Raw genomic sequence first — 25,163 nt, forward strand, 5'->3', positions numbered from 1 at the left:
AACGCAGCATCACTTACGCAGTGTCCCTGCCAAAAATGAATTGTCTGACCCTAATAATGAGGGAACAACCAGACAAACTCAGATTGGGGGACATTATACAAAACAACTGGCCTATGTGCCTCAGAAGACCACAGTGTCATGAAACACAGAGAAAGAGGAGCGGCATTCCCAGATTAAAGGGCTGAAAGAGATGTGACAAGCAAACAAAATGCATGACCCTCGACAGGATCCTGAATGAGAAAAAATAAATTGCAATTAAGAACATCACGGGGGCAACCGGTGGAGTTACACTGCAGATTATATATTAGATAGTGGCATCGTCTGGATGTTAAATTCCCTGAAAATGATCTGCGCACTGCCTGCGTAAGGGGCTGTCCTTGTTCTCTGAGACGCACACTGGAGGACGGTGGTGACGTCCCCAGCTCACTCCTACATGTCTCTGCAGTAATAACAATCACTATACAGAGAGAGACAGAGACAGTAAATGTGGCAAAATGCTAACAAAATGTTGGCAAAACCGGCAAGAGGAATACAGAATTGCGTTGCCTTACTCTATAATTGGAAGACTGGTGGGACTTACGACGTGCCAGCATATCAACATTTGACGATATTGGTACTTGATATCCTGCTAAGGAAGTCTGCTTCCAAATTTTCAGCTGGAAAGTCACTGGAATGACTGGAAAAGAATCACAACCACATGATTTTTTTAGATTTTTGGTACATATGTTAAGAATTATGTACAAATTAAAATGTCTGCATACTGATCCTCAGAATAACCAATAAAATCTCAATTATGAAAAAAAAAATTTTTCTGTAAGCTTGAAATTTTTCAAAATAAAGAAATGAAGGAAAAAATGAAGTAAATCATTGCAGGCAGGCGTGGAAATATGCCCCTAATATCCTGTGACATTTCAGAACACAGTTATGAACCCAACTGGGTAGAAGTCCGGGATAATGACACACCCACACACTGTGCACAGCAGCTGCTGCCCAGGGCGGTCCTGGCTCCCCCAGCGTGTCCTCAGAGGTGACACTTGCCGTCTCTGGGCTGTTCCTTTATAGATGATAAAGCCCATGGTCAGTGAGCCACAGGAATGGGTTGAGGAAGATTTTGCTCTTTACTTCATCCCAATATGTAGAGTTTTAATATTTTCAGTGGTGAAGTTCCATTATTTTACACTGAAATACTCTCTTAGGAAGTCTGAGCTGTTCATCTTATAAATTCTCTCTAATCCATGGGAGTGGGCTTTGAGTTACTCATCTAAATGTATTATAAAAACCTGTTTCAGTTTTGAGTCCAAAGGCAGGGAAACAACCCCAATGTTCCAACTCAGAAGAAGCCAGGCAGCAGGAATTCCACCTTATTCATGGAAGACTTTCTGTTCCGTTTGGACCTTTAACCGACTGGATGGATTCACCCACATTAAAGAGAGGAATTGCTTTACTCAGTCTACTGACTCAAATATTAATCTCAGCCAGAAACACACACACTAAGAATGTTTGACCAAATGTCTGGACACTTTGCACATCACAGTGACTTTGCCTAAGAAGTATGCTCTTTGTTATAATCACACTCACAGCTTTCTAGGAAATGATGAGGAACATACTCAAAAGCCAAAGACACCAAGCTTGTTCTTTGACAACTCAGAACAGGTTTCGAACATGGATTTGAGGAAAATACTTGACTCCAGAATGCTCCTCCTGGGTTAGCCATCCAAGGCCTTACTGTGATGTGAAAGACAAAGATGGAATGGAAGTATTCAGTGAAAACCCCAAATTTCTCATATTGATAGCAGGAGCCAAATGGGAGAAAATGGGCAGAAATTCTGGCCATAGTTTTGAGAAAACAAATTCACTGGTCAACCAAACCACCACCAACCAACGAACCAATCTACCACCAACCAACCGTCTGCTATCCAACCACCAACCAACCAACCACCAACCAACCAGCCAAACCTCAACCAACCAACCAATCACCAACCAGGCACTAACCAATGAACCAACCAACCAATCAACCAATTCAGCGCAACAAAAGCTGCTGTTCAGTGGGAGGTGCTGAACCCCTAATCAGGAATCCTTTTAATTCTTTTTCCAATTATGTTCTCCAGACCATATAAATCTGAAGCATTGGGGGGGAAGTGTGCTAAAGACTCGATGCCAAGCCCCGTCGCATTCTTGTTGAATCACATCTGCTGAGGGTGGTACCTAAGAATCTGAATTTTTACTAAGTTCCCAGGGTGATGCTGCTGGATGCTGGTCTGAGAACTGCTGCTTAGTGTGTGCTGAGCGCACCCAGAGCCTTGGGGTACTGCAGGTGTGAGAAGGTTTTCTGGATTTTGACCTTCATTTTGAAATAAGTAGATTCACTTTTATATCACAAAGAAAGTCACGGTTTCTCAGTGACCATCATGCACGCAGCTGTTTAGTTAGTAAAGGAAAGGGCCCCGAGTCCTGAGGATGCAGGGCTGGAACTCCTCCAAGTGGGTCTCTGCAAGACATGTCATGTTCAGTTCCAGATAAGAAGGCTTGCGGTCCAGAACTGCTGTACTGAGACTCCCCTCCTGCCTCGTGCCAAGAAAAGGGCCAAGAGCGGCCCCCAGGGTGAGGAAACGCTGCCATTTGTCCTCTGAAGGCGCTGGATACACAAGAACACAGCGGCCAGTCGGAGTCCACGGCTGGGGTTGGATGCCTGCCTACCGTGGGCTGGCCGAGGCTGCGTCTATGGCAGAGGATACTCGGACCATTTCAAATCAGGCTATCAGAGGAGCGATGGGTGACAAAGAAGAGCCAGAGCTGGGAAGTAAGGTGACCGTCTGCCCTGGGGCGAGGGAGGGCGGAGGAGGCCAAGCCAGGCTGAGCGTTGGGGCATCAGCAGTCAGAGCTGAGAAGGAATCGCTTTCATGTGGGGGCCAGGGCTAGATCGAGTTCTCTGGAAGGGGCAGGATTTCCAGCTGGGGAAGCAGCTGGGACCTAGAACAGAGAAGGGACACTGTGCACACAGGGGACACATCATTCAGCTTGGAGGTAAAAGGTCTGCCAGGTAACCCGGCTTTGTGAACTTGTTCCCGGAAATAACCAGGTTTCCATTTCCTCATCTGTAAATAGGCCAGTGGTGCCTGTCCACCACTGCAGTGCTCAGAATGAGATGCAAATCCTGGATGTGTGAACTGCAGCCTGTGGTCCCCGATGCCAGCCTCTGTCTGACCCACGGCAGAGTGTTTGGGAAGACTGTTGATTCCAGACTATTACTGTAAAATCTAACCCTAGACCCATCCTGCGAGGTGGATGTCATGGTCCCTGTTACAGTGGAAGAGTGTCTAGGAGCTTCGGGACTCTGGTCCCCACCAGGACACAACCAGGGCTGACGGACTCGCGGGCCCCCGCCCCGCCCTCACTCTCCCTACCTGCCCTTTTCTGTCCCCGCCTCCTCCGTGGGGAGGTGTGGAAGGAGGCGGCCCCCGGCCCAGCTGAGCCCCCCACACGGGGGCTTCTGTGCACGGCCGGGGGATCGGGACGTGCGGCTCACCCGCTCCCACCCCACTTTCCTGCCTCGTCTCGGCCAGAGCCCACGCGTGCCCCCTCCTCTGCTTTCCCAACCTTTGTCCCAGGCCCAGTGGCGGAAGAGAGGCTGCGCCCGCTTCCCGCGGCCCTGGAATGTATAATGAAGTCACCAGCCCGCCAAAGAAAAGGCCTCTGTTTCTGCGGCTGATGGGGCCGGATTCCGGGGCCTACATTATGCAGCTCTGCTCCTCAAAAATAAAGGGGTGACTGTTAGGGGCATGTCATCTGGCCTGGCAGCTCTGAGAGGGGACAGTTCGTGTCTGCTCTGAGTTCCCTTATGCCCTCGGAATGGCTCTGGGGCTGGATGACCACGTGGCGGCCACTGCTGTTTGGCCAGGGTGGCGTGTGCCACCCGGAAGGAAGAGCCCCGACCTGCCTGTCCCCGCCCCCAACCCCGCACCAGGCAAACTGCCGTGGCCAGGCGTCCGCCGTGGGCAGAGGTGCTCCTGGGGGCTGGCTGGGCCCGCCGCGGCTCTCACGCCAGGCCCAGATGACAAGCTCTCACCTGCAACAAAGACCAGAGAGCTGGGCTTGGCTCCTGGGGATGGGGTCCCAGGAACCGTGGGCATGAAGCTGGGGTGACAGCCATCACGAAAGCCAGTGAGGGAAATAGTCAGGGGCCAAGGTCATGTCCACTAGGCAAAGCCAGAGTGGGGGCCAGGTCACATTTACACAGAGCAGGTGTCAGATCCCAGCAGGACAGGAGTGACTGACTCCCCGCAGGCCCAAAGGAGGCCAGACCTCAGCAGCTGGCAAGGAGAAAGATCTGCGCCAGGGCGGGTGAGGTCTGTCTGGCTGTTTCCCAAATGGACCGAGGGCCACCTCTGTCAGAATCACAAAGTGAGTCTGTTCATGCAGAATCCTTGTTCCCATCCCAAACCAATCAGAACAGAAGCTCCAAAGCTCTGGCCCAGGAACCACCTGAGTTCATTAAAATTAGAGTTTATGCAGGGTGGGTTCAAGTTCCTGAGTTGCTTTTTCTGGGCAGTGGGGAGAACAGGAACTTCTCATTTATTTTAAAAATTATCTCTCTCCTCTCACTTCGCTTATTTATTTTGTCCCATTTTACATCCCTATTTCAACCACCCCCATCAAGTCAACCATGCCAGGGGGTCGGTATGCATCCTTTATTTTAACGTATCTTTAAAAAGCGCACATTCCCTGGGATGTGCCTTTTTGACTCCTGCAAGTAGGGTTGTGTTGCATAGCTGCTGCTTACGTTGTTCATGCTGCACTATTTAAGACACATCCGTGCTGCCAAGTGAGCATCTCCTCCATCATTTTTAAGTACTACACAGATCTACATGCCGTGTCTGTCTGCCACATTCTACCTCTCCACCCTCCAGGGTTAGGCGCTGTGGTTGGCTTCATCTCCCCACCATGCACACGCACACACATGCACACATGCATGCCTTGCCAACAATCTCCTGCTTGTGCACCAGGGCATAGCCAAGGGGTGTGTGTGTGTGTGTGTGTGTGTGTGTGTGTGTGTGTGTGTGTGTGTGTGTACCCAGAAGCAGTAACTGATGAAGAACCTAGCGTTCATCCGATGAATTCTGCCAGATTGCTCCCCCACGGATGTATCGGTCTACACTCCCCTGACCAGTGCACGAGGGGTTCCCACATCCCACATCCCTGCCAGCACTAGCAATAGCCAGCTTCTAATTTTCTAATTTTCTAACAGATTTAAAGGGAGATCTCCCTGTGGTTTCCATTTGCATTTCTTTTTTTTTATGAAAGAGTCAAAGTATCTCTTCACATGATGGTTACTCTGCGTTTCCTATAAGTTGACAATTCATATAGTCTTCTTGTTGATTTGCAGTATTTCCTTATTTATTCTAAATATTTTTTCCCTTTTCAGTTTTAGGCATTACAGATGTGTCTTCTTTCACTGTTACATATTTTTATTAACTAGGTGGTTGTCTTTTTAAACAACTCAGTTAAACCACATGCTGTACAGCTCGCCCAGCCACCTAGGTCGTGGTGCTTCCCTCGGACGGTCTTTGTCACTTCTGAGAGCACATGGGCCTCAGCACTTTTGCTTACTAATTTTAGGAAAGCTTCAACATGAATACATTTTGCTCAAATATTAGGCAACATTCCGTTTCAGAATTTGTCATGTTTTTTGCAGGCGGCAGTTAGTGTGTGTGCGTCCATTAATTCACTCCGCAAGTGTTGGCCAACTTCTGTGTGCCAAGCACTGTAATGGGGGTTTATTGCATAGATGCCCACACACGTCAACACGGGGAAGCAAGAAAAGCCAGGGTGGGGATTCAGGACGCCTGGTGTATCCATCAGGGACCCGGCAGGAAGCACAGTTCAGATGGAAAACTCTAGTGAGAGGACTCCTTGCCTTGCCCAGAGGCATGGGCAGGGCTCAGGGACCACACAGGAGATGGTGGGGAATCCAGAGATTGGCCACAGAGGGCAGTGTCGCCATCCCTAGGACCAAGGGGACGACCGAGCACAGATGAGAGCTGGAACCGGAGAGAAGGGAGCAGCCATTGTGAAGACGCAGAGCTGCACCAGAGACAGGGTGTCAGAACAGGGAGCAGGCGGGAGGAACACCCCCAGGCTCTCTGTCTTCCCCCAGCCCTCTCATCTAGTGCCAATGCCTCCCAATGGCCAAAAGCAAACAGAAGCCAGCCTGGAAGGGAGCTCAGGAGATGCTGCTCTGGGGGGTTAGTCTCCAGGGGCACAGAGAAGACAGAGAAAAGCAGAGACCGGGTCCTGCTAGGGTGGGAGCGGGGAACCGAGGATAACCAGCCTGCCTGCTTTCCAGCCTGGCTCTGTCGTCAAATGGCTTGGCTTCCTCGGGCTTTCTGCAGGCTTTTGTTTTTTCTCACCCTCAAATGAACCGTGTAGCTGAAATCTACTACTTTAAGGATGACCTCTACCATCTATTTCAATTTGAATAATCTATGGTTTGAGATAGAGACATCAAAATAGAAACATGCATATCATTTATATTCAACACACCACCAAGCCATATGTTTGTTTTCTGTAAATACATGAACTGCTGTGAAGACGCGGCTTTCCAGGGACCCCTAAGAATAAATAGATCTCCTGGGTTTCCCTGGGTACGCATAACTCAAAGCCGACTTCCGTGAGTTAAGAGGAAAATCAACAGATCAGAGCACATTCTAGTGGGTGGTCTGGCCTGATTTCTCTGATGGGCAGCGGGGGAACGACTGTTCAGACTTCCTCAGGATTTTCATCTTTCCTTGGACAGCTGTCATAAAAATAGTGAAGCTTCGTGACGCTCACTGTACTCTAACGGCAGCCTCCTCTCCTCACAAGCTATAAATTCACTGCCAAGACAGAGAGTTTCCAACATGCATCCGAGGAAGAGTTTTGCAAAGGGCGAGGGCTGTATTAGTATTTCCCCCCGTGCCTCACAGGGGAAATGAAATGAGATGAGAACACTCTGCTCGTGTCCCAGAGACGGCAGGGGAACCTGACTGTTGCCAGCATGACATTATTTCAGTCTAGGGGACAGTCTAGTAATACCTCTGAACAGAAAGAGACAGCCATCGGCAACCAATAACAATACCGTGATGCATCTGGAGAGTGTGACGGAAGCCAGCTTTCCACTGTTTGCTGACAATCTCCGTTGTTAGCCCTCTGGCCCTCAGCTCAGAGCTGCCGCCCTGGCTAAGCAGCGTCTCCTAGACTCGTGCCCCTGGGACGGCTCCTTCCTTAGCAGCGACATCTTCACCCCTCCCCTGGTGCCACTGCCAGTTTCCGGGACAGAGTTATTGGAGAAAAATCGTAATTACCGATTGAAAAATGCTGGTTGCTAATTCAAAACTGTATACATGCATGGAAATTTCTGGAGGGCAACAGCGTAACCCCTTGGAAATAACAGGAGTTCCAGGAAGGAGGACTGAGCTCCAGGAGCAGGATGAAGAATTTTATCTTCATTAGCCATCCTTCCATTCTGTCCACATTTGGAACATGTGCGTGCATTACTTTTTTAATTAAAAACACTCTGCTATGACACTCAACCGCAGTACAAGCTCTGGTCCTCGGGTTTTCAATGAGAAGGTGTTTGCCATAGAATGACTTGCAGAGACTCTGTGATGTGTTTGCGTGGATCCCACAACCCAGTGAAGGTGTGATGAATGAGTTTACTTAGCATTCATAGAATCATATTAAATAAAATCAAAAGGCTATAAACCATCCGCAGAAGGGCCATCTCCGCGTGCACCGACAGGCTCTCAGATTGCTTCGCCGGAAGCGGTAGTCGATGACATCCAAACAGAGTGGCAGGTCTTGCAAGTTGTTAGCTGAGCCGGAGGATGGACGTGCCTCCTGCGGGAGAGGACGTTATTGTGGGTGGCATAGCCACGGCCGGCTCTTCCTTTTTGCATGACATTTCCGCTGGTAGATTTCTTTTGGTTTCAAGGTCTCCCATCAGCCCCTGACTTATATCCAAAGAGTGGAAAGAGAGCTCTCACCTGCTGGGAGCCTGCAGACGGCCCGGGATTTGGATATAGTCAAGCACTCTCTCCACCACCTTACTACTCAGGGTCGCTCCCTATGGGAAGGAATTTGTGGCCTCCAGCAGTCATGATTTTGGAAATACTGCACCTTGACCATTTAACCTTTGGACCCAAGCCCATGATGGCCTATGCTCTGAGTGTCCTCTTGGTTGCTAGTTTTAGGTTCTGACAGCCCCCTCTCCATCCAGCCCCATCCCAACATCCTGACCCCATCCTCTTTCACAAGCTCTTCAACTCCAGCTCTAGTCCTAACTCTCGAATTTGACCATGTCCCCCCGACTTCAGATGCTACCACTCCTTGGAGCAAAAGGTCTAGGTCACCTGTGTTCCAAGAAAAATGTGCTGGAAATGAATTCAAATTTTTAAGTAAATAGAATGAGGAAAGAAATCTGGGGGAAAATTGACCAAAAAATGGTTGCAAAACCATCTGTGTGGTGCCCAAAAACTACCAATATTGAAACAATTGTGGGCTACCATTGACACAGCTGTCGTCTCAACCAAATGGTTGTGTTGACCAATTTGTTCTCTGCCATCTGCTTTTAGGCAAACTGTTTTCAGCCATAATGTTTGCTGTCCTGTCCCTCAGCCAGATCTTCATCCCACCTTGTCATGTCACACTGTCACCTTTAACTCTGCCTCCCTCACCAACCCAACCTCCACTCCCAACACCTTCTCACCACCAAGCACCCTTGTGAGGTCAGACATGAGCCAGTAATTAAGGAAAGTCCATTTTCTGCAGAAGAACCTGAAGCCACTTAACAAGGTGTTGAAGATTTCCATGCTCTTGGCCAATGAACTCCACTAGCTAGAGGGCCATGTGAATGGAGAACCTGGATTGGAGTCCCTCCTGCCCCATCTCAACCCACCCGCCTCAGGCTGGGGGTAAAACACCTGAGTCCACTCGTCCCTGTGGTGGCCAGCCTCCTGCACCTCCCTTCCGGCCCCATAATTAAAACTCTATTTAAGCCTCCCCTAAGCTCACCTACACCCAGCACTCCTCCCACCCCTCCGTTCAATGAATTACTTGATATCTCTCATTTGGGGCTTTAACTTAACTCTCTCCTCTCCAGGTGTGATTCGGAAGATGGCCACTGAGATACCACAGCACCTGGGATGTACTGTCACGTGAGTCCCACACAGAACATCTTCATCCTACAAAATTTTTCTCGATCTAGGGGACAAGTCCCAGAATAAGGACGTCCTGAAGTCACATTAAAGACCATCCAGTAGGTCACTGCCAGCTAATATTGTTTCTTCCCCTCTGGTTTGTGATTTTTATCTAGTTTTGAAATCTGTCTCCATAAACTAAAAACCAGAGGGTGAAAGCTGCAGAAAGAGTCACAGAACACTACACAATTGGAGTATCTTTGTCAGACTCTCCGACACATAAATTGGGGTGGGAAACACCATAAAAAGACCCGCAGGCCCCCCAAGCAGGGCCACTACTCTCCTGCCAGCACCACCCGGCTCCCTGGCCCAGAGGCTCTCTCTCACTTTTTGCCTCTGAAACAGCTTACTTACCCCTAAAATTCTATTGGTTCCCTGAGCTCACTCCTGATTGGTTATTTCTTTCCCTCCTAATTGGTCTATTTCTACAAAGCTTGTTCCTAGTTGGTCAACTTTTGTTATTCTTTATTTGCATATGATGTTGCAAAGTCTAAACTGGCAGCCTATAAAGGCCTGTGTAAACCTACAGACGGGGTCCAGAACTTGGAGTGTTAACTCCTCTGGGCCCGCTGGTGTAATAAACCTGAGTTTTCCAACTCTCCGAGTGCTGCTTGGTCTCCCGCCTGGATCCAGGTTGCTGTCACAACTGAGCTGTAACACCGAGCTTTAACACCGAGACATAACATCGAGCTATAACACTGAGCTGTAACACATTTTTCTGCAACAAAGTGACCTGATACATCATAGTCCAACTTGCCCAGAGGGACAGATGACGTCTCCATCAGCCTCTGCTTGAAGACCTGGGGAGGCAGGCACTCCCTTTCCCATTTTGGCCCCACCTCTGCTTGGATCCTTCATGTCTTACTTATTCCTTTGTTTTTCACACACAAAATGTCTTAATTTTTCCATTGCAATTTTTTTCCTCCTCCCTTTATCAGACACCTTATTTATTAATTACAGGTCTTTGTTATGTCCTGAGTCTTTATCTCTACCCGTAAATGGTATTACTGAAGATTATTTTACTTCTTAGCTACAAAAACTTACTGTCTTAGGCAGAAAGGAGAAATACTGGAAGAGTGACAGTTGATGTCATGGCAGGAGGGAATGGCCTACCTAAGCATGGAGAAGTGGGGGCTCAGCTGAAACCACCGAAACAGGACTCAGATGCCACCTGTCTTTCCCATTCTTCTCGCATCTCAGCCTCCTCTGCCCTCAGCCTCGTTCCCCTCACTCTAGGCTGCTTTCCCCACGTGGCCAGAAATACGGTGGCCAGCAGCAATGAGGGTCTCCCACTATCAGAGGCCTCTCTCTCTAACTTACTTCACTTAGTATGATCATCTCTAGGTCCATCCATGTTGCTGCAAGTGGCATTACTTGTTAGGGCTAACAGCCCATTATAAATATATACCACAACTTCTTTCTCCAGTGGTCTGTCAGTGGACACGCAGGTGCTTCCGTGTCTTGGTTATTGTAAATAGTGCTGTTATGAACACTGGGGGTGCATGAGTCTTTTCGGATTATAGTTTTCTCTGAATATATGCCCAGGAGTGGGATTGCTGGATCATATGGTAAGTCTATTTTTAGTTTTTTAAGGAACCTCCATACTATTCTCTGTAGTGGCTGCAGCAATTTAAATTTTCGCCAGCAGTGCAGGAGGGTTCCCTTTTCTCCACACCCTCCCCACCATTTACTATTTGTGGAATTTTTGATGATGGTCATTCTGACCGCTGTGAGGTGATACCTCATTGTAGTTTTGATTTGCATTTCTCCAATAATCGGTGATGTTGAGCATCTTTTCATGTGCCTGTTGGCCATCTCTGTGTCTTCTTTGGCGAAATGTCTATTTAGGTGTTCTGCCCATTTTTTGACTGAAACTCAGTTCCACTCTTGACACACAAAGAACCATCAGCTTTGGACACACCCAGAGGCCTTGGCACGTATGAGATCTCACTGGAGTAGGAGACAAGAGGTGGAGCCCAGAGCAGAACAGGAAAAAAATAAGGTGGATACATAGAGTATTGCAGACAGTTTTAGGAGGTTCCCATGGTGACTTTCCATGAAGCCAGTCTAAGAGTCCAAATTAAGAACCACTGGAAATATATCTTCCTTGTATTTTTCCATTAAATCTGCTCATCTCAATGGGTTGTAGACACCAGCCAAAAAAGGAGAGCTGTAGGCATCTTAAGATGATCATGGCACCCAGCCTGACTTTCTTTGCTGGTTATGACCCTGATCTCATGCTGAACTTCTACACCCTTGATACCACTGTCCTGATTTCAGTGCTGCCTCTCACCATTTATGCATGGAGTGTAAGTCCTTGATCACCGCATCCTTTGAGTCTCAGAGAATCACCCCCTCCCCAATACAATTTCCTGTCCTCAGACACTTGATGGGTACCCAGGTCAGGCAAGCCAAGCCCTCCCATAAAATGGGCTTTTGGAGTAATGGGTGGGCTTTGACCCAGGTAGTGGTCACTATCTCAGTTCCCAAGCCTCAGAAGTAATGGAGAAAAATTTCCCCAAACTCCGTACAGTCCACTCCTTTTTTTCCTCTCTCATAATGATTACAATTATAAAAATGTCTACTTTTATTTTGGTCTGTTGATCAGTATTTCTAAACTGTCGTAAACAATTCCAACTCTAGTATGTAGACACCAACTACAATCTATCTGTGTAAGTTACAACAGTCAGTCCTTTCTTGAACTCCAGGCTCCAATGCTAAATCTGGCTTTGTGACAAGAGAACCGATTAATGACCAAAAGCTAATGTTTGCTGAGTATGAGTATTTCAGTTCATTTCTGTAACTGTTCTCCTTTGCCACATTTTATCTAAAGTCATCCCCAACAACTTTCCATTTTGGTGGTGAGACTTACCCACACATGAGTGTCTGCATCACACCAAGAACTGTCAAGTGTTCCCATATGGCTCCTGGTTTATTTCCCACCTCCAATGGTGCTAACCCCTCTCATTAGCTTTCCAAAAGCCAGAGTAGACATTCTCCCCTGGTGTGGTAACCATAAACTTGGCCTAGATCCCTTCTGGTAACAAGGAAAGAACGTTCTCCTACCCATTGTTGCAGAAAAATGTGTTACAGCCCGCTGTTACAGGTCAGTTGTCACAGCAACTTGGATCCGAGTTCGAGCCCAAACAGCACTTGCCGACATGGAAAAACTGAGGTTTATTACACCACCAGCTGCATAGCAGTTAACACTCCAAGCTTTGGCCCCCATCTACTGCGTCACACAGGCCTTTTATAGGCTGCCAGTTTTAAACTTTGCAACATCATATGCAAATAAAGTATAACAGAAGTTGACCAACCAGGAACAAGCTTTGTAGAACTAGACCAATCAGGAGTGAGCTCCATGCAAATGAAGTACTACAAACGGACCAATCAGAAGTTAGGAAAGTGGACCAATCAGAAATGAGAATAATAACCAATCAGGAGTGAGAGTAATAACCAATCAGGAGTGAGGGAAATAACCAATCAGGGAACCAATAGAATTCTAGGTGTAAGTTAGCCACTTAAGAGGCAAAAAGTGAGATAAAGCCTCTGGGCCAGGGAACTGGGCGGTGCTGGCGGGGAGAACAGCGGCTCTGCTTAGGGGTCCTGCCGGTCTTTTTATGGGGCTTCCCGCCTCACCATTAAAAGACTATGGCACTTTCTTTCAACCATCCATCACTGCTCAATAGATTTCCATTAGGAACCTGACGCTCCCCAGCAACTCCCTAGAAACAGAATCTTACCTGAAATTTCATAAGGCTTTCCAGAAATTGTTTTCTAAAAGACTTCATTCCTTCCCAACATTTTTACCCTCAAGGAAATAATTTCCCTTTATTGCTTTTTCTGATCACAAAAGTAATACAAGCTTGCTTTAGGAAACTCAAGCAATATACAGATATGAAAGCAGAAAGTCCTAGCACCCCCCAGCCCCCCACCCCACCCTTGCCAAGGAAGTGTCCCAGCAAACATTATTAAACAAGGCTGGTCTGCTGTTGTTGTTCTTGCTGTTTTTCAATGAAGTTTAAGTTACTTTAATGGACAATAAGTAGCCAAACTGGTTTTCAGTGCCAAAAATAGAAAATGACTTCCCTTTATTTTTAAGAAAGTTACTTACTACCAGAATACCTGAATCCTAGGTTCTTTTGTGGTTGTTTTCCTCTCTTTCTTAGGTGATAAATGTTCGCTTTATCTTGAATTTCAACTTTCTACACATTAGAACTTGTGTTCCCTGAGAACAGGTTAGAATGATACCGAGGGAAGCGTAGACCACGTGGGAAGAAGTGGAGGACGTCAGCCCAGTCCAGTGAGCTGTGCTGTAAGGTCAGGTGTGGAGTCTGAAATGAGGTTAGCGTAAAGGACCGAGATGATGTGGTCACTCAGAAGCCATCACCCCGAGAAGATGAGCCGGAATCTTCTGTACCTGAAAACAGAAAAGCTGCTTTTTTAACCTGATTGAGGTTTGTATCACATGATATCGCTTACATGTGGAATGTTTAAAAATGGGACCAATGAACTTATTTACAAACAGAATAGACTCACAGACAAAGAAAACAGACTTGTCGTTCAAAGGGGAAAGTGAGGGATGGGGGATAAATTAGGAGTTTGGGATTAACAAATACGCATTACTGTATATAAAATAGATAAACAAAAAGGACCTACTGTAGAGCACAGGGAACTATATTCAATGACTTATAATAACCCATAATGGAAAAGAATCTGAATATATAATGTATGTATAACTGAATTACTTTGCTGTGCACCTAAAATATGTCTCCTGTCTGCGTCCAGATTTCCCTCTTTTTATAGGGACAAGAGTCACAGTGGATCCATTTAGGATCCACCCTAACCCAGTATAACTTCGTTTTAGCTTGATTACATCTTCAGGACCCTATTTCCAAATCAGGTCACATTCACAGGTCCCAGTGGACCTTAATTTGAGGGGTAGGAGGGACACCGTTCAACCTAGTACAGTCTGTAACTGTTTAGAAGGCAGCGTCTGTTTTAAACTGCCGCCTGAAATTTTCACATGAAGGTAACCTTGAGTCCATTTTTGGTCAGCTGGTTGTTTATCTGAGAAGGTTTCTCATACACAGAAATACTCCCAGGATAAAGAGGAACTCGACCAATTTAAAGTCAACTCACTCTCAGAAAGAACCTACACTCTGAAAACAGGGTCTGAGAAGAGAGGCGACCTCTCAGTCTGATACTCATTTGCGTCACGTGGTGTTCAACCATCCCCTTCAGCCTGGGACTTCAGTTTCAGTACCCAAAGTCCTGAGTCCTGGGAACCCCTCGCTACTGGGCCCACTGGGACAGCTGGTCACCCCACTCCGCCTATGTGAAGGCAACGCAGCCTTGAAGAAATCAAGACATTACCAGAATGTAAGCGGCATCATGGAATATCCACCCCACGCACCTGCTCTTAAAGCGTGCTTCTACTCAATTAAAAGATTAAAAGCTGGATTGGAATCTTGGATGAGTGTCAACACACGGTCAGCCCTCAATAAATACATCCTAACTGGCTGAGTGAATGTCTGCGATAAAACATAATATGACATGCAGTGTGACTGAAGAAAAACCAGAGGTCTGGAGCTCTGTCCCTGCAGGTGACACGCACCCTGTCTCAGGCCCAGAATGTTACCATCCAGAGGTTCTTTTCCTTGCGATCTTTTTAAAAATTTTTTTTTCATTTTTAAAGCACTTTATTGAGATATGGCTCACATATGAAAGCTCTACACACTTAATGTGTCGATGATTTGGGGGCCTAGTCTCCACCTGTGAAAGCATCCCCACCATCAAGGCCATAAACATATCCACCACCTCCCAAAGCTTCCTCCCACCCTGTCTGCTATTATTATTAGTGTTAAGGCTACTTAACGTAAGATCTACCCCCTTAGAAAAATGTAAGTACGCGGTAGTGTACTGTTAGGTCCAGTTGAAACTCTCCTCCGTACAGGTGCCCTCGGGAGGAGGAAATGCCGTCAGCTGTAAACTGCGGTCTGAGGCAGTGAGCCCGGAGTCCACTGCCCTGCGGGGACCCAAGGGAACAGCAGAAGCCAGTGAGGGCAGAGGGCCTGAGGCTCGGAATGTTCAGACAAAGCCTCTAGTACAGAGTCTAATATCCAAAGCACTTGGAGGGGTTTGTCGGTCCCTCGCATGGAAGAGAATGAACAGGATTTTTATCTCAGCTCCTGGCGCTGGTACTCATTCTGCACCTTGGGGCAGGCAAGTCACTTAATCTCCCTGGACATGGGTTTCCTCAGCTGGAAAATGAGAAGCATAATCTGTACCTCCTGGAGTCGCACGTTTCATCTGAAGTATGTTAAGTCCTGTGCATCTCGAAAGCACAGTTTAAATATAGTGTATTATTCTAAGAACAGCCTAGAGGAAACTTTATTTACTCTGCAGCCTGCCCACAGCCCAGCCAGGATGGGTGACCAGCTCCATGACTTAAGAAATTCAATTTCACTGCTCGCAACCTGCATTACAGCCCTGGAACTGCAGATTCCTTCTCTAGCTGCAGATAATCCTCTTGATGCCTACAGCATGTTTGAGACTTTATTCACCTGTGGTTTCGTATTAAAAAAGAAATGTTCTGTATACGTTTATTATAAAAGTTTCAAGTAGGAGAGAATATACGTAAATCTTAACCCCCAAAAGAAATATTTTCCAGTTCTCACCCCTTACCCACCCCAAAATTATCTTATAATTCTTAATAACCAGATGTTTACTGCTAAACTAAAATTTCTTTTAAAACTCTAAAAATGTAGTCTAAAACTCTAAAAAAAATTTGCCCCAAAAAACTCTAAAAATAATTCTAAAAATGTTAAAGTAATATGCAGAATTCCTTAGCTGAAGGGACTGTGGAAAGGCCTCCTCTACCTGCCCTCATGTTTGAGAGGCTGGAGTTTGGACACAAAATCACACACAGTCTTGCCCAAACCCTGTGGGGTTTGCTGCCTTTTCTGCAAGTCATGGCAGCGTGAGATGGAGCCACAGTCCTGCAGATGGCAGGGTTCATGGGACCAATAACAGGATGAGCTGGTGACTCATTATTCTCCAAGGGGCAGAGCTGGGGCAGCTGGTGTGTCTTCCCTGGACCCTAAACACAACTGTGTGTTTATGTTGAAACCGGGTAGGAACCAACGTTGGACTCCTAAACATGAGAGGTCATCACTCCCAAGAAGGAAAAGCCTGGATGAGAGACTTGAGACCTTGCACAAATACTCCAGCCCTGCCTCCAGAAGGAGACGGTAGTGTCCCCAGATGGAGTGGACAAGTGGTCCTGAGTCACCACTCTCCCTGCAGGAACCCGATACTGACCACAAGGGACAGCTTCCAAGCACCACTTTTCACTGTGTCTGGCCTTCCTTTCTTCCTTCCCTTTCTTCCCCTCTCTCTCTTCCTCCCTTCCTCTCTTCCTCCCTCCCTCCCTCCCTCCCTCCCTTCCTTCCTTCCTTATGCAAACCAGTAGAGCATCTCCTTTAAATGAAATCTTACGTGGGAGTCCCTATGACTTCTTGCCTCCCAACCCTCCTATCTGGTATTAAAGAGAAAAGCTACAGGCATCGCTTGTGCTAAAGCCCATGATATCAAACCTAGATTCAATACCTAACCTATCCCAGTGATTTTAAAAAAAAGAAAGAAAGAAAAGAACCCAACAGAGTGAATTTGAAGACCACCAGAAATGTGACCATCATCAGTCACTCTGGAATTTTCAGGTCAGCACCAGAGAAGCAACCTGTCGCGTGGGTCCTTCTTTTTACTGTCCACACCCCGCCACCCCCAGGAAGAACAGGCTATCTGCATGATAAAACCCTTGCGTTCCCTTCTCCCCCAAAAAGGAGGCATCCCAGCCTAAGAACAATCCTTTCTTTTCTTTGTGGGTAGCTCCCTGGCCCCACCCTTATTCCTATAAACCTTCCATTTTCGACCCCTGGGAGCGCCCTTCTGGTGGCTGGAGGGGAGGGTGCCTGATTCATGAATCGCCTATTAAAGCCAATCAGACCTTCAGATTCACTCGGTTGGATTTCGCTTTTTATACAGCAGAAAACTTGTCGGCCTAAGTCACTGACTTGAAGCTACGTTCTGACAGTTGAGCAATATTTGTATGGAAAAGAGCTGTTTGCCTTGGACACTTTTCCGTCTGCAGGATCAGGAGCACCTGAAGTCTCCTCCAAGGGCCCACGAGACGTGAAGGACCAAACGTCGCTGAGCCGGGGCAGATGGAAAGAAGAGCAGAAAAGGGAACGTGGGGAGGAGGCGTGCAGGGCAGGGGCCATCGGGGGCCCCTCGGGCTTGGCAGCCAGACGCCTTGGAGGAGCCGTGTTTCCGCTCTCCTCTCCCGGCCTCGTGTGCCCGTGGTCAGTCAGATTTCCTTCCTGGCAATAAAGGAAACCTACATGCCTTTGCAGCATTAGGTCATAACAGAAGAGTTACAGGTGAAAACTGAGAAGCCCGGTGGCTCTGGGTGACACCCGGGAGACACAGTTTTCAAACAGCTAATGGGGTGTCCGATCCCAAATCCCCACATAGCTTCCCCACCCCAGAGGCCAGGGAACGGTGAGAATCAGGGATTCTCTTTGGGATCAAGTCCTCTGCGAACTACTCTCGAGGACTCCAAGGAAGAGAGGGAGATGAGGCCAGGTGGCTGGGAGCACAGCTGTGAGGGGCTCTCATGAGACCCAAAACTGGAGGAGCACTTTGTCAGGAGTCCTCTCCCAAACAGGACGAGGCTGTGCAGAAGGCACCATCGTGAAGTTCTCGGAGGAGCAGAGTGCCCCTTCGGCCTGAGGCCAGTGCCCTGAAAACAGCTCTGTGGGCGCTGAACTCCGGGAACTTGGAGTCAAAGAAATGACTGCTCCTGAGTTTGAGAATGTTGCCCGGGGCCAGGATTTGAGACTGTCATCTCAGAATAAAAGCTTCAAAAGAATCTTTCAGAATTTACCCTTCTTGTTTCTGCATGTTCTTGTCTTGAAAAAGAAGGAAAACAAAAAACAAACCAATTTTAAAATGGGCAAAAGTCCTAAATAGACATTTCTTCGAAGAAGGTATACTAACGGCCAAGAAGCAGCTGAAAAGATGCCGAACGTCACGTCAGGGGGAAATGCAGATCAAACTACAGGGCTGCCCGCTCACACATTAGGATGGCTGCTATCAAAGAAAAACAGAGAAGGGCAGGTGGCGAGTGTGCGGTGGGATTGGAAGCCTTGTGCGCTGATGGTGGGAATGTAAAATGATGCTGCCACTGCGGAAACAAGTTTGGTGTTTCCTCAAAAAATCCACATAGAATTACTCTGTGATCCAGCAATCCCCCATCTGGGAGTATCCCCAGAAGAACTGAAAGCAGGGTCTCCAAGCGATATTTATGCACCCATATTAAAGTGTTATTCACAACAGCCAGAAGGCATAAACAACCCAGTGTCCACTGACAATGACTAGCTTAAAAAATGTGGTATATTTGTACACAAGACCTTGTGGTAGCTCACAGAGAAAAAAATGTGACAATGAATATATGTATGTTCATGTATAACTGAAAAATTGTGCTCTACACTGGAATTTGACACAACATTGTAAAATGATTATAAATCAATTAAAAAACATTAAAAATAAAAAAATGTGGTATATTTGATACAATGGAATATTATTCAGCCTTCAAAGGGAAGGAAATCCAATCACGTGCTACAACATGGATGGACCTTGAGCACATTATAGTAAGTCATATAAACCAGTCACAGAGAGACAAATACTGTGTGATTTCGCTTACATGAGGTACCTAGAGTAGTCAAATTCACAGAGGCAGAAAGTGGAATGGGGGTTGCCCGGGGATGGGGAAGGAGGGGACAGAGTGTGGCTGTCTAATGGGTACAGAGTTTCAGTTTGGGAAGATGAAAGAATTCTGGGGCTCTGTTGTCCAACAACGTGACTATATTTAACACCACTGAGCAGTGTACTCATAAATGGTGAAGATGGTACATTTAATGTTATGTATTTTTTACTAAAATTAAACTGCTTAAATCTTTCAGGGAAAAAAAGGCCAAAGTCTAAACATTATATAAAGATAAAGGCACAATGACTTACAGCAAAAGGAATACACATTACTCATAGTTGGTGCTATTGAATAAAGGAGGAAATATAGAAAAATGAAAGGTAAAATGTGCTTAGTGATAAAGAACGGGGAAATTAACATGAACGAAAGCAAAAAAAAAAAAAAAAAAAAAAAGTAGTAAAAACAGACCACAAGAAGGTTTTATTGTTAGCTTTTGAAAGACTTAAATATTGTGTGCCAGATGGCCATTCTCACAAGCTGTATAGGTTGACGCCCCCAATGTAGATGTTACCAGCTCCTCTGTGCTTTCATGGCTCCCAGCTATCTCCCCACGACACTGTCATCCCCATTAGAGCCGGGGTTGCCTCTGTTTCTCTTAACATGGTACCTACAGACCACCTGCACCATAAAAGACAACTTAACAAATATTTTGTTGACTGAATGATTTATTAATTGACTGAATGCATGCACACAGAAAAGGATACACAAACCGCACTGATGCACCCCTCTTGAGAGTGTAAATCGGTGTTGCATTCTAGAAGCGCAATTTAGCAAAATCTCTCGACATCTCTAAAGCACATACCCTTTAACTCAGAAATTCTCCTCCCAGAAATTTATCCTGCAGAGATACTCCCACAAATGGGCAAAAATGTAAGCATGGATGCATCATTTGCAAACAAGAAATTCTGAAAACCATATAAATGTTTAAATAAATTACAGTATATTCACATGATGGAACACTATGTAGTCATTAAGGTACGTCCTATTCAAATCCCATTTTCAAATTTAAAAGGCAACTTGTTGAAGAATGTACTTAGGATAATTCCAACTGTGATTTTTTAAACAGCTTGTACTGAAAGAGAAAGTCTATAAGAAAAGCTGTCTCAGGGGTGGACTGTGTTTAAGAGAGGAAAACAACTTCTGCTTTTCAGGATATGCCCATCCGTGCTCTGAATTTTTTTTTTTTACCATAATCAGGTATTAATTTTATAATACAAAGATTAGTATGAAACAGTTCTCTAGCCTGGAACATTAAAGCGTAGAAAATATATCCACTGGAAGTTGGGATGCTGCCCGTCTGTATAAGCCACACTTACTCAAATAGTTCTCTGTAACCGAGGAGCCACTTCAGCATCGTCTGAATGCCAAGTCAACGTACAAGGAAGACTGCTCCTTTTGATACTGGCCATCAGCCCTACAAGGTCATGTTATATGAAGGGTTTTAAGTCTTCATTTTATTGTAAGTAATATCTTCTTTTTGGGGAAGGGAGTGGGAATGGCAGTAGGGGTAGATAAACTTGTGGAGTTCTGCAGTACCTGAATTTGTCAGGAGAGTCTCAGCTATGCTGCAAGAACAAATAAGCCCTCCATAAAGGTTGGCTTCTCACAACGCAGGTTGGGCAGCCCGCTTACTTACTTCTGTGGCTTCCGAGGTCATTGTGGCAGGAGAAGAGAGCTGGAGAATCTGGAGGGATGTTCTTAACGTTGGGCTTGGAAGTGGCTCACACAACTTCTGCCCGCATCCCGTGAGCTGAACCCAGTCACGACTTCACCTAAGGGGAGACGGGGAAAGGCAGACAAGAGGAACGGTGGTCAGTCACCACCAGTCACAGCCCCCGTACCCTAACGTGTCTTATGATCTTAGTATCTGCTAATGTCCCTGTGAAGTTGTTATCCCCTTTTAGGCGACAAGGACATGGATCCTTTGTCTGGCATCACCAAGAAGCCAGAGGGCAGGGCATCCGTGTTGATCAAGCTTGTATCACGTGCCAAGTGCTGAGTGCCACAGGCTTGAAGTGTGTGACCTTACACACGTCTCACAGGTGCTTGCCATTCTTCCCCTTTTAAAGGTGAGGAAGCAGGCGCGGAGGTGAGTAATTCCTTCAGACCGACGGCTGCCGAGGAAAGAGCTCTCGTGAGAGCCCAGGTCTTCAGACCCTGAACCTGAGCGCTACCTGCCACGCCAAGTGGCAGCCCCTCCCCTGCCCCAATTACTTAGTTACTGCCGTCTCACCCCGCCCCCCACCCCCAGCGCTGAGCTGTGGTAGGAGCAAAGGGGCCTCAGCTCTACCAGTGGGAAGGGACCAGGCTCCGTCTTACCCTCCCGGGGTGCCTCTGCCCGCCCCCTTAGCCGGGACTAAGCGAGAGCTCACCCAGCTTTCCTGATTCAAACGCAAGTTCCCTGCTGAGACCTGGGCCCATCTCTGAATCCCACTGGCCTCAGGGCCTGAAAGTCTGTAAAGACCTGTCAGTCCACTCTTTCTCTCCAGACCCCCTGCCACGACTGTCAGGCTGAAGGCCAGGGCCCTGGACCCCCTGGCCCAGCACTCCCCCAACCTCTAGCTCTTACGGAAGGTATCAAAGGTATCAAAATCTTACCTCCCTCAGACTCAGCCAAGCAGGAAACAGGTTTGTGATCCCTCATGGGTGTGGTCTATGTCTCATAGCCACCTAAGCCAGGGTTCCAGGGAACCAGCCCCAACCACACGCGGGAGCAGTCCGACGCCTCCCATCTCCACCTCCTGCCTTGAAGAGATAACCCCCCTGCCTCCTGATTCCGGCATCAGTCCACGGCGGGGAGCGCAAGCCAACTTGGATGTGGTCAGGAGGTCTGAGGTCTTGACACCCCTCCCTCATTCCCTGAGCCCTGCCTACTGTGTCCCCCCACTAGTGAGAGCCCTGCACCTCCAAACTGTCTTTATGGAACTCGACTTATCCAAATATTGCCTATAATATAATCCATGGTCCAATGTAGAGATTTATAAATTGCTAGGGAAACAAAACGCCATTTAAAAATTTTTTACTTATTTACGTTTTTAGGGGGTGAGGCAATTAGGTTTATTTATTTAATTATTTTTTAATGGAGGTACTGGGGATTGAACCCAGGACCTCGTGCATGCAAAGCATGAACTCTACTGCTTGAGCTATACCCTCCCCTTCCAAACGCCATTTTTAAGGAAACAGAGCTGAGTGGAAAAGAGTTTAGGCCAATTCCAGCGTGATTGTGGGGAGGTGGTTTCAAGGTTGCAGAGGACCCTACTCTTTCGTCTGCGTAGCAGCCCCTTCCTCTGCTGGGACCAAACTTCCTCCACTTTGCCCATCTGTGTGGTCCACTGGGAGCATCCAGGTTCATACATCACGATCCTGGGAAGCTAACCCCAGCCAGGCTAAAGAGATCTCTGTGTGGGGAGAAGATGCTGGGGACCCATTAGTGTTGTGAACTCCTGGTATTAACAAGGACGATTCTAATCTGAAATTTACCAAGATTACGTATAATGTATATGTAATTTGGAAGTGAGAAGTCCCATGTCAGCCTGACACTTGTCTTGAATGAAGCCAAGGTCTACATGGGAGCTGCTGGGGGCGCCATTTTGAAGTGTGTTGAGCAGGACAATGGCTCCTCTGCAGCAGAGGAAAGACTGACAAAGAAACCAAGGAGTGGAGAAACCAGAGTTCTTGGGTGTGGTCTCCCGTGAGCGCTGGGGCCTAGGTCCGTTTCACCCTGACACTCAGGACCTCCAGGCTGTGGGCTCACAGAGGCTCCTCGTGCCTTTAAAATGAATTTTCCTTCTTGTGTAAGCAGCGCATGTGACCTGCTAGGCTTTGCAACCAAAATTCCTGAGAAATACAAGCTGTCATTGAGAAAGACCAGCATTGATCAGTTAGGCATCCGGATTTTCCTTCAATCAAGGAGTTTCAGAGATTTCGCGTAAATTGTGAACAAATTAATTTGGCAGCCAGGCAGCAACTATTTATCTTCCTTGAAATTATTTACTGTTCTGACCAAGCTTTCCCAGAATTGGCAAATTAGTCGATTAAATCAATTTTGTTAACTGTACACACGGCAAAATCTATCGGCAGCACCAAGTGAATTGCTGTTTTCTAGGTAATTGTCTTTGACGTTTTGGCATTCTGAATTTCGAGCAGAATCTGCCAGTCTTTCTCAGCCCTAAGTAGCCAGGTCTCCAGTTTCCTGAATTTCAAACTTGGGTGGTTGATTTTTGAACCACAGTGGGAACATGTATACCTGATCGCTTGCCCGAAATTTAGCAGGAAGGAGGAAATTGGCTGAAAAGAAATTCAGTGAATTCTGCCTTGGCTTCTCCCCAGGGACGTGCGTTTCTGGAAGGTGTTTGTGTGGGCGTGTGCAGGTCTACTCCGCACACATTCACCTCGCCCCTGCTGTCTGCCAGGCCCTGGGCCAGCTGCCAGGTACTCACAGATAGATGGGACAGTGTCTCCAGGAGGGCCATCAGGGCCGTCAGGAAGACAGATCATGCTACCACGTGACACGTCCAAAAGGAGCACAGTCGTTGGGCACAGAGAAGGGAGTAAGGCAGCCTGCCAGACCGACCTGGGCAAACCACAGAGAAGAGTGGGCGTGGGGGAGCAGGGCCCTGATGGTGGAATAGGAGGTCTGCCAAGCAGACAGGAGTGGGAAGAACATTCCAGGAAGGAGAGAAGGATGAATAAAGGCATGGTGCTGAGAAGGCACTCAGGGGACTTGAAAAACTGCTGGTAGACTGGGGTCCTGAATGAGCCAGACCCCAGGGCCCACCAAGGACAGAAAGTAAATTGCTTGCTTGCTTGCTTTCCTTTTTCTTCTTTCTTTCTTTCCCTCTTTCTTTCTTTCTTTTTTCTTTCATCTTTTTTGTTTGTTTAATAACAGCTTCATTGATGTATAACACACACACCAAAAAATTCACCTATGTAAGTGTACAATTTAGTGGTTTTTCATACATTCACAATGTTGTACAACCATCTCCACTGTCTTATTTTAAAATATTTCGTCACTCTAAGAAGAAATTCTGTATTCATTAGCAGTCACTCGCTCTCCTCGCCAGCCCCTGGAAACCGCTAATAGATTTGTCTATAGATTTGACTATTTTGGACATTTCATATAAATAAAGTCATACAATATGCGGTCTCTTGTGACTAGCCTGTTTCACTTAGCACCACGTTTTCCAAGTTCACCCATGTTGTAGCCTGAAGCAGTGCTTCATTCCTTTTTGTTGTCAAATCATATTCCATCGTATGGATAGACCACATTGTGTTTATCCACTCAGCCACTGATGGACATTTAGGCTATTTTCACTTTGGGGCTCTTACGGGTAATACATCCGTGAACATTCACGTGCAAGTTTTGTGTGGACATAATGTTTTTATTTCTCTTGGGTGCATGCCAGCAAGTGGGCTCGCTGGGCGTGCGGCGACCCTTTAACCTTTCCAGGAGCTGCCTGACTGCTTTCCAAGGTGGATGCGTTCTTTCACCCTCCCACCAACCACAGAACAGGTGGATAAAGGTGGTGGCGGGGTGAGTGAGGGGGAGAGGGCATCTTCCCCTCCCCCCAGAAGGAGACATTGACATGTGAGCCTGGGCCTAAGCGTGCAAAGTATCTGGGGTTTGGGGGGAGTGAGTGAAATTGCAGTCAAGCAGAATCCACATGGGGAGGAGCAGGATGGCTAGTGGTGAGAAAGGGCTCCTCGGAGTCCCTGCTGCCCCACTGTCCTCAGCTGTGTTTGACTGAATGTGATGGAGAGACTCCTAAGTGGTGCCTCAGGCCTCCCCACTCCCCGACGGCCTCCTGGCGTGAATGACTTTTCTCATTCACAGTCAGCTCATGGACAAATGAAGAGAGCACTGTCTAACCAACGCCATCGACCCTCCCACCCAGGCATGCCGAGCAGGGTGGCGGGGTTCAGGCCGGTTCCGCAGAGCTGGTGGGGAGCAGAGCCCCTCCGTATCCACTCCCGGGCCAGGGCAGGCTCCCTGCAGGGCTCTGTGTCTCTTTCGCCCCCTCACCTCCTCTTGGGCAGCCCTGGAGCTGGCTGGGTGTTCCTGACTTCACTGGCTGCTGGTTCTCAGGGCAACAGTCTAAAAG

The 25,163-nt window shown here is 47.3% G+C and overlaps 1 long non-coding RNA gene across 2 annotated transcripts in view; it reads left to right on the forward strand.

Annotated features, from left to right (window-relative positions):
* Nucleotides 1–2,691: 2,691 nt before the first annotated feature.
* LOC106730445 overlaps nt 2,692–25,163 on the forward strand; it is a 29,965-nt gene continuing 7,493 nt past the window's right edge. The window contains exons 1-3 of one of the 2 annotated variants that reach the window (XR_004320168.1): nt 2,692–2,805; nt 9,137–9,191; nt 13,472–13,690. This is a non-coding gene — a long non-coding RNA (uncharacterized LOC106730445). Of the gene's footprint in view, nt 2,806–9,136; nt 9,192–13,471; nt 13,730–25,163 lie in introns of those variants that run through there. The other variant, XR_001366907.2, reaches the window with a different exon arrangement.

The sequence above is a fragment of the Camelus ferus genome, chromosome 5 (assembly GCF_009834535.1).
Source record: "Camelus ferus isolate YT-003-E chromosome 5, BCGSAC_Cfer_1.0, whole genome shotgun sequence".
NCBI lineage: Eukaryota > Metazoa > Chordata > Mammalia > Artiodactyla > Camelidae > Camelus > Camelus ferus.